The sequence below is a fragment of the Diceros bicornis genome, chromosome 36 (assembly GCF_020826845.1).
Source record: "Diceros bicornis minor isolate mBicDic1 chromosome 36, mDicBic1.mat.cur, whole genome shotgun sequence".
In the NCBI taxonomy this organism is placed as follows: Eukaryota; Metazoa; Chordata; class Mammalia; order Perissodactyla; family Rhinocerotidae; genus Diceros; species Diceros bicornis.
The window spans coordinates 1,117,715-1,134,032 of NC_080775.1; the positions used below are offsets into that span (position 1 = coordinate 1,117,715).

The 16,318-nt window shown below is 42.0% G+C and overlaps 1 protein-coding gene across 7 annotated transcripts in view; it reads left to right on the forward strand.

Annotated features, from left to right (window-relative positions):
* WDR37 (WD repeat domain 37) overlaps nucleotides 1-16,318 on the forward strand; it is a 71,511-nt gene continuing 55,193 nt past the window's right edge. For 4 of the 7 annotated variants that reach the window (XR_009216972.1, XM_058532338.1, XM_058532343.1 and 1 more), the window contains exon 1: nucleotides 635-700. The gene's annotated coding sequence lies outside the window, so the exon portion shown is untranslated. Of the gene's footprint in view, nucleotides 81-634; nucleotides 701-1,741; nucleotides 1,831-11,379; nucleotides 11,491-16,318 lie in introns of those variants that run through there. The other 3 variants (XM_058532341.1, XM_058532340.1, XM_058532339.1) reach the window with 3 other exon arrangements.

Genomic DNA, 16,318 nt, shown 5'->3' on the forward strand with positions numbered 1-16,318 from the left:
CGGGCTCGAGTCCAGGCGTCTCCCGCTTCCGGACCTGAGCCGGCGCGTCCTGGGACCGATGGAGGCCCGCGGGACCCGCCGTGAGTACCCTGCGGCCGCGCCTGCGGGTCCTGGGGGTCGCGGCGGCTTCCTCAGCACCGGGGGCCGGGGCTCCCTCCGAGCGCCCCACCCTCGGCGCCTCCCTGAACCACAGCTCGGCCCCCGCGGGTCCTCAGACAAGCGCCGAGCCCGCGGGGCGGGGCCGGGCAGTCACAGGGACTGAGGAGCGCTGTGGCGATTCCGCCGCGCCACGACCGACAAGGGCTCGCCGTGTGTCCCGGGCCCCGCCGGCGCGGACGAAGTGCAGCAGAGGCCGAGGCGGGGCTTCCGGCGGCCCGGGCGTTGCGCGGAGGCCGGGCAGGACTTCCGTTTATCACAGGAGCGGAGCGGGGGCCGCGGGCAGAACTTCCGGTGGCGCCGTCGTGGGCCGGAGGCCGGGACGGAATTCCCGGCAGCCTGCGGGCGAGGCGAGGCCGGGACTTCCGCCGGCGCCGGAAGTGCGGGGCGTCGGGCTGCCGGGTGGCGGGGCCGCATCAGGGCGGAGACTCGGTGATCTGCGTCTCTGCGTCCGTCCCGGGCGCCGTGTGGCTGGGGTCCGGCGGGCGGCAGCGCACGGCCCGGCTGGCGGTGTGCGGCGGCGGGCTCGGCGGCGGCGTGACAGGTGAGTGCGGGCAGCCATCTTCCGCCCGGGACGAGCAGCCCCGGTGGAGGCGGCAGCGGCCTCGCCCGGGGTCGGGGCGTGCTTGTGGGGGTGGCCGCCCCGCCCGCCCGGCCCCGATTCCCCTCCGACCCCTCGCCCTCTGACCCCGACCCCGCGACCCTGCGGTCTGCCGTCGGTGGAGGCCCGGGTCCGGGCGGCGAGGCGTGCAGCGTGCGCCGTTAGCCGTCCCGGGAGACCGCGGACCTGGCGGCCCGAGGCCGGGGCCCGCGCGAGGGGCCCGGTGACGAGCCTCTCCACGGCGCTCCTGCGCCCGCCCGGCCCGGGAGAGCGCCGGCCGTCGGGGAGTGTGGTTGACAGGGTCAGGCGGCGCCCCTCAGGCCCGGCATGCCGGCCTCGGGGTTGTGACCTCGCGCGCGTGCCCGCGGCTGATCCGCCGCCGGTAGACGGGCTGCCTTCGCCTCCTCTCGAGAGCTCTCCGCACGCGCCCTCGCTGTCTCGGTAGCGCCCGCTCCGCTGCCGGTCTCTCCAGGGCCCCGTGAAGGGTGGACGCGGTGTCTGAGGCAGCGGCTGCCGCCCCTGGCTTTGGGCCCCGCCTATCTGTTCTCACTGCCCAAGGACACGGTAGGGTCGTGGGCGCTGGCCGCTTTGGAGAACAGCGGTGCGACCTCGGGCGGGGAACTTTCCGCGTCTCCATTTCCCAGCCTCGTTTTGTTGTTGAGGAGGTTGTGATATGTGCCGCCCATTCTTGCCGAGTGCTGGGCGCTGGAGAGCTTTAGGAAGTGTGCTTCCTTCCTTTTGTCTCAGCCCCTTTAGTGCCTCTTTTTGGCTAGCTTGGTTAGACGGGTCACTTGATTTGCACTTGCCTGAGCTGACACCCTTAAGCACCCTTCCCCCGAGGTGCTACTGAGAGCTCCGTGAATTCTCCTGTCTTGGTCTTGCTGAGGACAGAATTTCGCGTTTATTAAATTTCTTCCTTGATTTGAGCTCATGCTTTTAACTCTTGAGATCTTTAGAAACTCTTGGTTGTTATTTTCCTACTAGTGACGCCCCCAGTTCAGTGTCCTTCACGGAATCGCTAAGCATGCATTCGATGCCCTCATCTGGATCTGTGACAGAACAGATTAAGCAGGGTAAGACTGATGACAGACTTTTGAGGTTGCCTCTCCGTTGAGAGGCAGCAGTTGAGTTTGGTGTTTAGCCCGCCAGGAATTCAGGTAACAGAGCTTTCCCAGTAGAATGTTGTGAAAAACTTGATTGAACTTCTTGTGGAAGTGTGTTTAAATGCTATATGCAAATTGTATCTTTTTACCAGTCGTTTACATGTGATTAACATTCATGAAATTAACTACTACTTAAGCAAGTATTTGTCTGTTGCTAAAAGCAAAATGTTTACCAGTTCCCCTGGACCTGAAACTGTGAGTGATGTTTTGTATGTAGGGTGATATGCCCGTGGCAGCATGTAAGTAGAGCACGTGAGTTGGACGGAAGTAGAATTGATATTAAATCCATTTCTTTGAATGATAGGATAGGAAAGTTGGATTTGTGGAGGGGACTATTTGTACTTTCTTGAAAATAAAATGTTTTTAAAAAAGCAGGACGTTTTATTCATATGAATCTTCTGTTTCATGTAGTGATCTGCCCTAGCATATTGGATTAGTATGACTTTTTTGAAGGAAAATAATCATCTTTTGGAATTTCAGCCTTCTGTTTTTAGTTTATATTTAAGTGAAAAGTGCATAGTGGTTAAAGCAGCTTATTTTTAGAGTGCAGAAGTTTTCTTTCTCTTTACAGTTCTAGGACCAATTTACTAAAGTGTTTAGCCTGTTAAATATTTGGGAACTATACCTTACAGGGGTGTTGTGAGTATTAGTGGCTCTATTTCACTGATCCGTTTCAGGGTCACAGCAACCCTTTGTAGTAGTTCTTCCACCTCAGGTAGACCTGCCCATCCATTAGGATCTCTCCGTTAGTTCTTTCTGTTTGCACTTCCTTCCTTGTCTAGGTTAGATTCCATGCTACATCGTTTCAGTATTCCTTTGACAGACACCTGCAACTTCCTTGCCCCTCTTTCCATGATATCAACCTGAAAAAACCCTAAACTTGTTATCAAACATTCACATAAGATTTTTACTAACCCTGACCCATGGCCTGAGGTGAAGGTGTAAAAGGAAGGAAATGTTGGTGGGACCAGTGAAGACTGCTGAGGAAAAGGTGGAAGATGTGAATGAAGAGACAAGAGTAAAATTTTAAAAAAGTTTCAGGAGAAAAAGTCGTGATAGATTAACACAAAACAAAGAAGAAATTTAGAAGAAGTTAGAACTAGGGGAACCTAAAGATTTAATTTTGAAAGATTGGTGGACTATAGCGGGAGAAATTAGAGAAAGAGGCAAAACTTGAATTAGCCAGATAATCTTTTAGTGTCGATAACATGGTGTATGGCAGAGGTATTATGAACCCATCTTTGAGGTATGACTTCATAGGGTTTAGAAAGTTACTAAAAGGTAAAATCACTGAGTGTGGAAAATCTCCATTTGATGCCAGGTTTGGAGGAACCAAAACCTCTTCCAGATTTATACAGTCGTGGGTCACTTAACGACGGGAATACGTTCTGAGAAGTGGCGTCCTCAGGCGTTTTCGTTGTGTGAACATCATAGAGTGTACTTACCCAAACCTAGATGGTATAGCCAACTACACATCTAGTCTATGTGGTGCTAATCTTACGAGACCACCATCATATATGTGGTCTGTCGTTGACAGACACGCCGATACGCAGCACGTGACTGTAATTCATAAGTGAAATGTGTATATTTGGTTGGAAATTGGGCAATGGGAAAAGGTTACGAGTGTATCGACGGTTTTGTGAAGTGTCAAACAAAAGCAGGCAAAGCCCAGACCAACACCATTTGGTTCATGGGGATGAGGGAGGTGTTAAAGGCTCAGTGAAAGGGAGCAGGTGAGGATTTTAAATTACTTGTGAAGAAAACTGTTTATTTCCTACTGAAGATATGGAGTCTGAAGTATACCCAGTGGTGTGATACTTAAGAGAGAAAATCAGTGATTCCAAAACCTACAACTTTGAGGTGATAGGAAGGTTGATATTGCAATTTTTGCACTTTATATAACCAACTTGTAGAATCTTTAGAATATATTAGCTTTCTGGTTTATACTTAGCAGAATGTTTCTACTGACAAAGTTTTTAAGAGAAGAAAGAGAAGCTCTTTACTGTTTTATTTGCTTGATTTAAATGTCTAAAGGTGAAGTCTCCTTATTTCTCTGAGGCGCTGTCAGGACAGCTGTCACAGAGTTTTGATGTTTTCTTTCCTTTACAAAACATACTTCATAACCTGCAAGGTAACTATGGTAAGTCGCTATGTTAACGACTTGGACAACTGAGATACTTTCTGAAGTTATTTAATATGTGTAAATCACTGAAAAAGAATTGTGTCTGCCTTTCTATATTTTTATGAAGACTATAATTACTTGGTAAGATTCCATTGCAGTTTGATTTCTTGGCCAATTTTTGTATATGGTACAGTTGAGTAGTGTCTAAATGTTTCCATTAAAAAAATTAGTGAAATGCTCTTCAGTGGGATCATATGAATTTTTTAACAATATAGATTTGTTATAGTCAGATTTGTCAAGTTTAATATCAGTATAATCTTTTTTTGTTTGTATAAAATTTTACCAATTACAGATTCTGCCATTGCAAGTTTTTCTTTATGCTTTTATTTCAGTCATCTCTAATTTCTATAGCTCAAAATTTTCAGATCTAAATTTCAACAAAAAGATTTGTTTTGTCATTTTTTCAGTCAGAAATAAATTTTCCATGTGTTATTTAAGGGACTGTCAGTTTTATTTTATGTTGCCTGTTTCTGCCAGTAACATTCATTATGAACTTTTCTTTTCCTTCTTGCAAAGAAGAATACTATGGTAAGGCATTGGATCTGGAGCCCCAGATTTATAAATACAGCCCAATTCTCTTTTCATCTCTGGACCTGTTTACCCCCTGCCTCCTTGTATTTTAGAAATTGAAAGGCATTGCAAACGTAATATGTTCAATATTTAGTTCTTGATTTCTTCTCCAAATCTGCTACCTCATCTCAATAATCTGACCTCTGTTTCACCTACCTCTTACCTCAGAAATGAGGGCTGTCCTTGAGACCTCTCTCTTCTTCCCCGCCTACCCCCGCAATCCATTCATCTACCCTCTGATCTTAACTATCATCATTTATTGCCTAGACTACTTCAATGATTTCCTAACTGGCTTCCCAATCCCCAGTCATTTGCTCTTTCCTTGTATTTTTCACATAGCAGCGAGTGATTTTTTTTTTAATTGATGTTTTAATAGTTTTTAACATTGTGAAATTTTGGGTTGTACATTTTTGCTTGTCTATCACCATATATATGTCTCCCTTCACCCCTTGTGCCCACCCCCCACCCCCATTGCCCCTGGTAACCACAATACAGTTTTCTCTGTCCATGTGTTGGTTTATATTCCACATATGAGTGAGATCGTACAGTGTTTGTCTTTCTCTACCTGGCTTACTTCACTTAACATAATACCCTCCAGGCCCATCCATGTTGTTGCAAATGGGATAATTTTGTCTTTTTTTATGGCTGAGTAGTATTCCATTGTATATATACACCACATTTTCTTGATCCATTCGTCAGTCGAGGGACACTTAGGTTGCTTCCACTTCTTGGCTATAGTGAATAATGCTGCAGTGAACATAGGGGTGCATAAACCTCTTTGGATTGTTGATTTCAGGTTCGTTGGATAGATTCCCAGTAGTGGGATGGCTGGATCATATCTCTAGGTATCTCTATTTTTAATTCTTTGAGGAATCTCTATACCATTTTCCATAGAGGCTGCACCAGTTTGCATTCCCACCAGCTATGTATGAGGGTTCCTGTTTGTCCACATCCTCTCCAACATTTGTTGTTTTTGTCTTGGTGATTATAGCCATTCTAACGGGCATGAGGTAATATCTTAGTGTTGTTTTGATTTACATTTCCCTGATGATTAATGATGTTGAATATCTTTTCATGTGCCTATTGGCCATCTGTATATCTTCTTTGGAAAAGTGTCTGTTCATTTCCTCTGCCCATTTTTTGATCGGGTTGTTTGTTTTGTTGTTGTTCAGTTGTGTGAGTTCTTTATATATTGTGGAGATCAACCCCTTGTCAGATGTATGTCTGCAAATATTCTCTCCCAGCTGGTGGGTTGTCTGTTCATCTTGATTCTGGTTTCCTTTGTCTTGTAGAAGCTCTTTAATCTGATAAAGTCCCACTTGTTTATTTTTTCTTTAGTTTCCCTAGTCTGGGTAGGCATGTCATCTGAAAAGATTCCTTTATGACCAATGTCAAATAGTGTGTTGCCTATATTTTCTTCTATGAGTTTTATAGTTTCAGGTCTCACCTTCAGGTCTTTGATCCATTTTGAGTTAATTTTTGTGAATGGCGATAGCAGATGGTCCACTTTCATTCTTTTGCATGTGGCTGTCCAGTTTTCCCAACACCATTTATTGAAGAGACTTTCCTTTCTCCATTGTATGTTCTTAGCTCCTTTGTCGAAAATTAGCTGTCCGTATACGTGTGGTTTTATTTCTGGGCTTTCAGTTCTGTTCCATTGATCTGTGTGTCTGTTTTTGTACCAGTACCATGCTGTTTTGATTACTATTGCTTTGTAGTATGTTTTGAAGTCAGGGATTGTGATGCTTCCTGCTTTGTTCTTTTTTCTTAGGATTGCTTTAGCTGTTCAGGGTCTTTTGTTGCCCCATGTGAATTTTAGTATTCTTTTTTCTATTTCCGTGAAGAATGTCATTGGGATTCTGATTGGGATTGCATTGAATCTGTAGATTGCTTTAGGTAATATAGACATCTTAACTATGTTTATTCTTCCAGTCCACGTGCATGGGATATCTTTCCATTTCTGTATGTCATCATTGATTTCTTTCAATGATGTCTTGTAGTTCTCATTGTATAGGTCTTTCGCCTCCTTGGTAAGATTTATTCCTAGGTATTTTATTCTTTTTTTTTTTTTTTTTTTTTTTTTTTGTGAGGAGATCAGCCCTGTGCTAACATCCGCCAATCCTCCTCTTTTTTTTGCTGAGGAAGACAGCCCTGGGCTAACATCTGTGCCCATCTTCCTCTACTTTATATGGGATGCCGCCACAGCATGGCTTGCCAAGCAGTGCGTCGGTGCGCGCCCGGAATCCGAACCAGCGAACCCCGGGCCGCCCCAGCGGAGCGCGCGCACTTAACCGCTTGCGCCACCAGGCCGGCCCCTATTTTATTCTTTTTGATGCAATTGTAAATGGTATTATCTTTTTGAGCTCTCTTTCTGTTAGTTCATTATTAGTATACAGAAATGCAACTAATTTTTGTAGATTGATTTTGTACCCTGCGACTTTGCTGTAGTTGTTGATTATTTCTAATAGTTTTCCAACTGATTCTTTAGGGTTTTCTGTATATAAAATCATGTCATCTGCAAATAGTGAGAGTTTCACTTCTTCATTACCTATTTGGATTCCTTTTTCTTGCCTAATTGCTCTGGCCAAAACCTCCAGTACTGTGTTGAACAGGAGTGGTGAGAGTGGGCAGCTCTGCCTCCTTCCTGTTCTCAGAGGAACGGCATTCAGTCTTTCCCCATTGAGTATGATGTTGGCTGTGGGTCTGTCATAAATAGCCTTTATTATGTTGAGGTACTTTCCTTCTATTCCCATTTTGTTGAGAATTTTTATCATAAATGGATGTTGTATCTTGTCAGATGCCTTCTCTGCGTCTATTGAGATGACCATGAGGTTTTTATTCTTTGTTTTGTTGATGTGATGTATCACGTTGATTGATTTGCGGATGTTGAACCATCCCTGCGTGCCTGGTATAAATCCTACTTGATCATGGTGTATGATCTTTTTAGTGTATTGCTGTATTCGGTTAGCCAATATTTTGTTGAGGATTTTTGCATCTATGTTCATCAGCGATATTGGCCTGTAATTTTCCTTCTTTGTATTGTCTTTATCTGGCTTTGGTATCAGGGTGATGTTTGCCTCGTAGAATGATTTAGGAAGTGTTCCGTCTTCTTCTATTTTTTGGAATAGTTTGAGAAGGATGGGTATTAAATCTTTGAATGTTTGGTAAAATTCACCAGAGAAGCTATCTGGTCCTGGACTTTTATTTTTTGGGAGGTTTTTGATTACTATTTCAGTCTCTTTACTTGTGATTGGTCTATTCAGATTCTCCATTTCTTCTTGGTTCAGTTTTGGGAGGTTGTATGAGTCTAAGAATTTATCCATTTCTTCTAGATTGTCCAATTTGTTGGCATATAATTTCTGATAGTATTCTCTTATGATCCTTTGTATTTCCGTGGTATCCATTGTAATTTCTCCTCTTTCATTTCTAATTTTATTTACTTGAGACTTTTCTCTTTTTTTCTTAGTAAGCCTGGGGCTTGTCGATTTTGTTTATCTTCTTTGAGAAGATAAACAGCTCTTTGTTTCATTAATCCTTTCTACTGTTTTTTTGGTCTCAATTTCATTTATTTCTGCTCTGATTTTTATTATTTCTCTCCTTCTGCTGACTTTGGGCTTTGTTTGTTCTTCTTTTTCTAGTTCTGTTAGGTGTAATTTAAGGTTGCTTATTTGGGCTTTTTCTTGTTTGTTAAGGTGGACTTGTATCCCTATGAGTTTCCCTCTCAGGACTGCTTTTGCTGCATCCTATGGTTTCGTATGGCATATTTTCATTTTCGTTTGTTTCCAGATAGTTTTTGATTTCTCCTTTAATTTCATCAGTGATCCGTTGGTTGTTCAGTAGCATGTTGCTTAATCTCCACATTTTTGTCACTTTCCCAGTTTTTTTTTTCATAGTTGATTTCCAATTTCATAGCATTATGGTCTGAAAAGATGCTTGTTCTGATTTCAATCTTCTTAAATTTATTGAGGCTTGCTTTGTTTCTCAACATATGGTCTGTCCTTGAGAATGTTCCATGCGTGCTTGAGAAGAATGTGTAGTCAGCTGTTTTTGGATGGAGTGCTCTGTATATGTCTACTAGGTCCATCTTGTCCAGTCTTTCATTAAAGTTTACTATTTCTTTATTGACTTTTTGTCTGGATGATCTATCCATTGATGTAAGTGGGGTATTAAGATCCCCTACTATTATTGTGTTGTTGTTAATGTCTCCTTTTAGGTTTGTTAATAGTTGTTTTATGTACATTGGTGCTCCTATGTTGGGTGCATATATATATTTATAAGTGATATACTTTCTTGGTGGAGTGTCCCTTTTATCATTATATATTTCTCTTCTTTGTCTCTCTTAACCTGTTTTGTCTTGAAGTCTACTTTGTCTGATATGAGTATGGCAACACCTGCTTTCGTTTGTTTGCGATTAGCTTGGAGTATTGTCTTCCATGTTTTCACTCTGAGCCTGTGCTTGTCTTTAGAGCTGAGATGTGTTTCCTGGAGGCAGCATATTGTTGGGTCTTGCTTTTTAATCCATCCTGCCACTCTGTATCTTTTGATTGGAGAGTTCAATCCATTTACATTTAGGGTAATTATTGATACATGAGGGCTTAATGTTGCTGTTTTGTCACTTATTTTCTGGTTCTTTTGCATTTCCTTTGTTTCTTGTCCCATTTGTTTCAGACTGCCAATTCAGTTTGGTTGTTCTGTCTTATGACTCTTCTAGTTTTCTCTTTGTTTATCATGTGATTTTGTTTTGATTATTTGTTTAGTGGTTACTTTGAAGTTTGTGTCAAAAATCTTGTGTATGAGATAGTCCATTATCTGATGGCCTCCTATTTCCTTGTCAATTTAATCACTTTCCTCTTCCCCTTCTAAGTCATTCTTGTTATACCTTATTCTATCTTGTGTTGTGGGTGTGCGTTTACAGTGATGAGGTTAGATTTGTTTTTGGTGAATTTCTTCCTTTGGTCTTTGATTTTGGTATTTAAGTGGTTGCTAACCTATTCCGGTAAAGATCTGTTCTTTTTCTGAGTTTGTCTACCTATTTTTCTCCTTGGTCCAAGCTTTGTATTCCCTTTTTCTTCTTTTTTTCAGGCCTGAGGGCCTTCTTGAGTATTTCTTGTAGTGGGGGTCTCGTGGCCATGAATTCCCTTAGCTTTTGTTAATCTGGGAGAGTTACTATTTCTCCATCATATTTGGAGGATATTTTTGCTGGATAGAGTCTTCTTGGCTGAAAGTTTTTGTCATTCAGTATTTGGAATGTATCATTCCAGTCTCTCCTAGCCTGTAAAGTTTCTGTTGAGAAATCCACTGAGAGCCTGATGGGAGTTCCTTTGTATGTTATTTTTTGTTTTTGTCTAGCTGCCCTTAATATTGTTTCTTTGTCATTGACTTTGGCCAGCCTTACCACTACATGTTCTGGAGTGGGCCTTTGCCTGTTGAGGTATTTAGGTAATCTCTTGGCTTCGCTTGCTGGTATTTCCTGCTCCTTCCCCAGATTTGGGAAATTCTCAGCTATTATTTCCTTGAATAGGCTCTCTGTTCTTCTTTCCCTCTCTTCTCCCTCAGGAATACCTATAATTCTTATGTTACATTTGCTAATAGAGTCAGATATTTCTCGGAGACTTTCTTCATTTCTTTTTAGTCTTAGTTCTTCCTCCTCTTCCATCTGGAGCATATCTGTATTCCTATCCTCTATAATGCTAATTCTTTCCTCCATATTGTCAGCTCTGTTCTTTAAAGATTCTAGATTCTCCTTTATCTCCTCCATTGTGTTCTTCATCTCCATCAGCACTGATTGGTTTTTCTTTATGATTTCAATCTCTTTTGTGAAGAAACTCCTAATCTCATTGAATTGTTTGTCTTTGTTGTCTCATATTTCGTTGAGTGTTTTTATGATAGCTATTTTGAAATCTCTGTCGTTTAGGTTATGGATTTCTGTGTCTTCAGGGTTGGTTTCTGGGTGCTTGTCATTTTCCTTCTGGCCTGGTGATTTCATGTATCTTTCCATTGTAGTTCCTGTATTGGCTTTGTTTTTCCTCATCCTGGAAATATCTGGTTGCAGTTTCCACCTGCTGCCACTCTGTGGGGGTAAAGGGCTGTGTAATCTGAGACCCCTGCGCTCTGCCGCAGCTATTGGCTGCGATCCACCGGTCGCTGGGTCTGGTCTGGTCGGCTGAGCTGCAGGGTCCGGTTTGTGGGGGGGGTGGGGGTGCTCTCTCTTTTGCCTGCTGGGTCCCTGGCGTGAGGGGCTTCTCGCTCGCCCCTCCTTATCCACACTCCTGGGGTGGTCAGATGTTGATGGTACCCCGTAGCAGTTCTCAGTCCTCTGTGTGGGAGGTTCCCACTGGCTGAGAAAGCCCAAAGAGCTACGGTTTCCCCGCAGAGGGCTGCCCCTGTCCCCTCTCTGGGAGCTGTGCAGACCGGGATCGCTGATCTGATGGGGAGGGAGAGGATTTCTCCTTAACTCTCCTTACTTCCTCTGGGGGCCCAGCACGTTCCACTCTCAGATGTGCCGCAGTGTGGATCTTTCCGATCTTGCTTTTCACTGTCTAGGATTCCGTTGTTGGTCTGTGACTGTTCCTTTTGTTGTATCTTATCAGGGGAAGAGTTTACGGAAAAGCTCACTCCGCCATGACACTGACGTCCCAGAGTGATTTTTAATGCAAGTGCCACTTATTTGCTTAAAAACATTTAACTGGCTTCCTATTTTATTTTAGGATAAAATCTAACCATAAAAGAACAGAATCTAAGCCTCTGTCTCCTGCTTATTGCACATCATTCTATTGTTCTATGTTGTAGCCACATTACCTATTTTTTTTTTTTGAAAGGTAAGTTGATTCCATTTTTTATTTTACTTATTTATTTATTTATTTTTTTGTGTGTGATGAAGACCAGTCCTGAGCTAACATCCGATGCCAATCCTCCTCTTTTTTGCTGAGGAAGACTGGCACTGGCTAACATTCGTGCCCATCTTGCTCTACTTTACATGGGACGCCGCCACAGCATGGCTTGACAAGTGGTGTGTCGGTGCGCGCTCGGGATCCAAACCGGCGAACCCCGGGCCACTGCAGTGGATCGTGCGCACTTAACCACTTGCGCCACTGGGCCAGCCCCCTACATTACCTATTTTTTAATGCCTTTGATAAACCAGTCTCATTTGGAGCTCAGGGCATTGGCACATCCTGTTTTTAGAATACCTACTCCCCCTCTCCATTTTCCGCATGGTTAGCTCTTACTAATTCTTCAGTCTCAGTTTAAATGCCAGTTTCTCAGAGTGCCTTCCCTAACTCTTTAGCTAATATCTGGTCTTCTCATAATATTTATGTATCTCTTTCATAGCACTCATCATAATTTATAATTTTTGTAATAAGTTATGAGATTGTGTGTTTGATGTCTGTTTTACAACTCAACTCTACCCTGAAGCTGGGGACCAAGTCTGTTTTCTCACTACTATGTTCCCAGTACCTAGCACATCTACGAACTTGGATACATTTGATGAATGACTTAATAAAATACATGCTGTTAATTATCCCTGGTTTAAAAAGGCCAAAATTAAGCCTTATGAAGGTGATTAACTTGACCAAGGTTACATAGCTAGTCAGTCGTAAATGGAGCATTCATTCTTATACATTCATCAAATATTTGAGGATGTATTTATGTCAGGCAATGTGGTAGGCCCTATAAAGACAGTAGTGAACCCAACTAGCTATGTCCCAGGCCTCATGGTGTGATGGTGTAGTGGGGGAAACATTGATTAAGTGAGTAAATCGCAAATAAGATCTAAGTACAAATGGGGTAAATATCATGAAGTGATCTAGTGGTGGTAAGGGAAGCCGTTTTGAGGAGGTAACATTTAAGCTGAGGCTTCAGGATGAAGAAGAGCCAAACTTTTGAAGAGTTGGGGGGACTCAGGTTTGTATGACACTAAAACTCATGTTCTTAACCATTATGCTTTTCTGTGGATTTTACTCTGAGTGGGTGTTTAATTTAATTGGATTATTTATATTTATTTTATTCCACTAAATATTTGAAGTGACCAAACTATTTAGTTCCATTCACTGATATGTTTAGGGAATCAGAAGGTTATTCAGGGTATAACCAAAATTTGTAAGTGAAATAAGGTGTGATGGATTAAAGATGGCCACAACTTCTTTCTCATTCTCCTCCCATCAAGAGTGAAGTCTTTTTGCCCTCAACTTGAATCTGGGTTGGCTTTGTGACTTGCTTTGACAAATTGAATATCCAAAAAAGTGAGGGAAGGGGAAACAAATGAGAATTTTAGAGATAGAAAGAATTATCTTGGGGCCAGCCCTTGGGCATATTGGTTAAGTTTGTGCACTCTGCTTTGTCAGCCCGGGGTTCGTGGGTTCAGATCCTGGGCACGGATTAACACACCGCTCATCAAGCCATCTTGTGGTGGTGATTCACATACAAAATAGAGGAAGATTGGCACAGATGTTGGTTTAGTGACAATCTTCCTCAGGAAAAAAAAAGAGAATGATCTTATTCCTATTTTTAATTGTCCTTTTCTTAGATTCGAGAATTTTGTCTATTTGCAGAACTTACAGAAAATAAATAATTTTAATAACTTAAATTAATGGATTTCAAAATTTTAAGCCTAAACACAGAAAACTAATTGATTAATTTGAATGTTTTTAGTGTGTTGTAAAGCAAGACCTACTTTCTTGTTGCCATTTTAAAATAAGGCCTGCACATACATAATTTGAGACATAAAAGATGATCTCTGGCTTTATACTTATGGAAAGATGGAGTGGATGTACTTTTCCTATTACTCTCACTAAGTACCCCTAAAACCAGTGGACATTATATGTAAAGGAAATAGAAGACTGAAAGATGGAGAGAAGAAAGTAGACTGATTGGGTGTATTGGGACCTGAGAAATGACAAAGAGCTGAGTTCCCTGGGTTTTCTTTTTGCTTCATATATCCCAGACTTGCACCTGGAGAAGCCAGCAACCCAGCAACACCAAAGAGCTCAGACAAAAAGCCCCAAGAAAATCCTGCTCTCTAGTCAAGAGACCAAGAAAAGGACAGCTCACCAGACCGAACACTTAGAAAACACTGCAGCTCCAACGCCCACCCTCACTGTCAAAGGCTGGATGAGGACTCGAGACTTTCACCTTTGACAAGCTGTATTGAGGCAACACTCTGCTGGGGTGGTACCAGAGAAGGGTGGATGAGGAGCTGGGATTTGTGTCTCTACTGAGTGCCAACAAAGAACACTGTCCCTCTTCTTGCTTCCTTTCAGAGGACACCTAGTAGAGATACAGGGATTTCACCACCACCGGTGGTAGTGAGGCCATGTAGGATGCAGTAAGAGGCACCCCTGGCCAGAGTGGTAGGAGTGGATGCCAAGGGAGAGGCTGACCTCACCCCACTCGGTTGTAGCGAGGAGTACCTCTGCCTAGGGTCAGCGAAGGCTGAGTGGGGAACCGTAACGTCCATCTCCACTTTCTATATCCACCTGGCAGAAACAAGGTAGCACCCTTCTTTGCCTGCTGTGGCAGTGTCAGCAGAGGCCTGCTGTAATAGAAGATTTAAATCAGATCTCAAGTCCGATAACATACTATCCCAAATATTGAGGCTTCAATTGAAAATCCCCTGTCACGTGAAGAACCGGGAAAATCTCAGCTTGAACGAGAAAAGACACATGACAGCAACACAGAGATGACACCGATGTTAGAATGATTTGACAGGGGTTTTAAAGCAGCCATTGTAAAACTGTTCCAATGAGCAATTACTAAGACTTGAAACAAATGAAATTTAGAAAATCTCAGGAAGAAAATACAGAATGTAAAAAAGAAACAAATGGAAATTTTAGAACTGAAAAATACAATAAGTGAAATAAACAACCCAGTGGTTGGGTCAACAGCAGAATGGAGAGGACAGAGAAAAGAATCCGTGAACTTGAAGATAGAATGATAGAAATTACTCAGTCTGAACAACAGAGAGAAAATAGTGGAAAAATATAAACAGAACTTCAGGGACCTGTGGGACTTCAACAAAAGACCTGTCATTCTTGTTATCAGAATCCCAGAAATAGAGGAGAAAGACAGTGGGGCTGAAAATATATTTGAAGAAATATTGCCTGAATATTTCCTAAATTTGGCAAACAGTAAACCTACAGATTCAAGAAGCTCAGTGAAACCCAGACAGAATGAATTCAAAGAAATCCATGCTAAGAGACATCACAGTCAAACTTCTGAAAACTAGAGACAGAAAAGCAGCGAGAGAGAAGTGTCACTATATCTATAGTGGAAAATAATTTGAATGACAGTGAACTTCTCATCGGAAACCATGGAGGCCAGAAGCAGTGGCACATTTTTTAAGTGCTGAAGGAAAAAATCCTGTCAGCTCAGAATTTTATATCAAGTGAAAACGTCCTTCACACGATTTGTCGCCAGCAGACTTACCCTAAAGTAATAGTTGGAGAAAGTTCTCCGGACAGAAAGGAAATGACATAAGGAATGTGGGCACATCAGGAAGGAAGAACAGACAATGGAAAGAGCAAACATATTGGTAAATTCGGTAGATGTTCCTCCTCTAAATTATGTTTGAAGGTTGAAGCACAACTGTCTGATGTGGTTCTCAGTGTATGTAGAGGAAATATTTAAGATGATTATGTTATAAATGGGAGAAGACAAAGGGACATAGAGGAAGTTAAGCTTTCTACACTTTACCATGAACTGGTAAAATGTTGATAATCAGTAGACTGGTAAGTTGTGAAAATATAATGTAATACCTAGAGCAACCACTAAAAAAAGTTATACAAAAGAGAAATTCAGAAACTATACTATAGATAAATCAAAATGAAATTCTAAACAATGTTCAAGTAACCCACAAGAAGGCAGAAAAAAGAAAACAGCACAAAATGAGAGAACAAACAGAGAATGGCTTATGTACCATGACCAAGTGGAGTTTATTCCATGGATGCAAGGTTGGATCAATATTTGAAAATCATCAGTGTAACTGAGCCTGTTAGCAGAATAAAAAAGAAAAGCTACACGATCATATTAAGTGGTACAGAAGAAACCTATGACAAAATTCAACACTCATTATTCATGAAACTCAGAAAACAAACAATAGAGGGGAACTTTCTCAACTAGATAAAGAATATTTAAAAGAACCTACAGCTAGCATAATACTTAAATGGTGTGAGACTGAATATTTTTACCTTGAGATCAGAACAAAGCGAAGATCTTTGCTGTCACTATTCCAATTCAACATAGCATTGGAATTTCTAGCCAGATCAATAAGAAAAGGAAATAAAAGCATACAGATCAGAAAGGAAGAAATGAAACTGTCCTTTTTTTAGATGAAATAGTAGTCTACATCGAAAATGCCATAGAATCTACAAAAAGTCTCCTAGAACTAATAAATGAGTTCAACAAGAATGTAGGCTACAAGCTCAATACACAAAAATCAATTGAATTTTTATATAGCAGCAATTAACATTTGGAAACAGAAATAAAAATATAATATTTAAAAGTGGTCAAAAAATAAAAATAAACTTCAGTGTGAATTTGAGAAGACATATGCAGAACTTTCATCTGGAAAACTACAGAACTGAGGAAAGAAATCAAAGATGATCTAAATAAACTGAAAGATAAATGGTGTTCATAGATTGGAAAACTTAA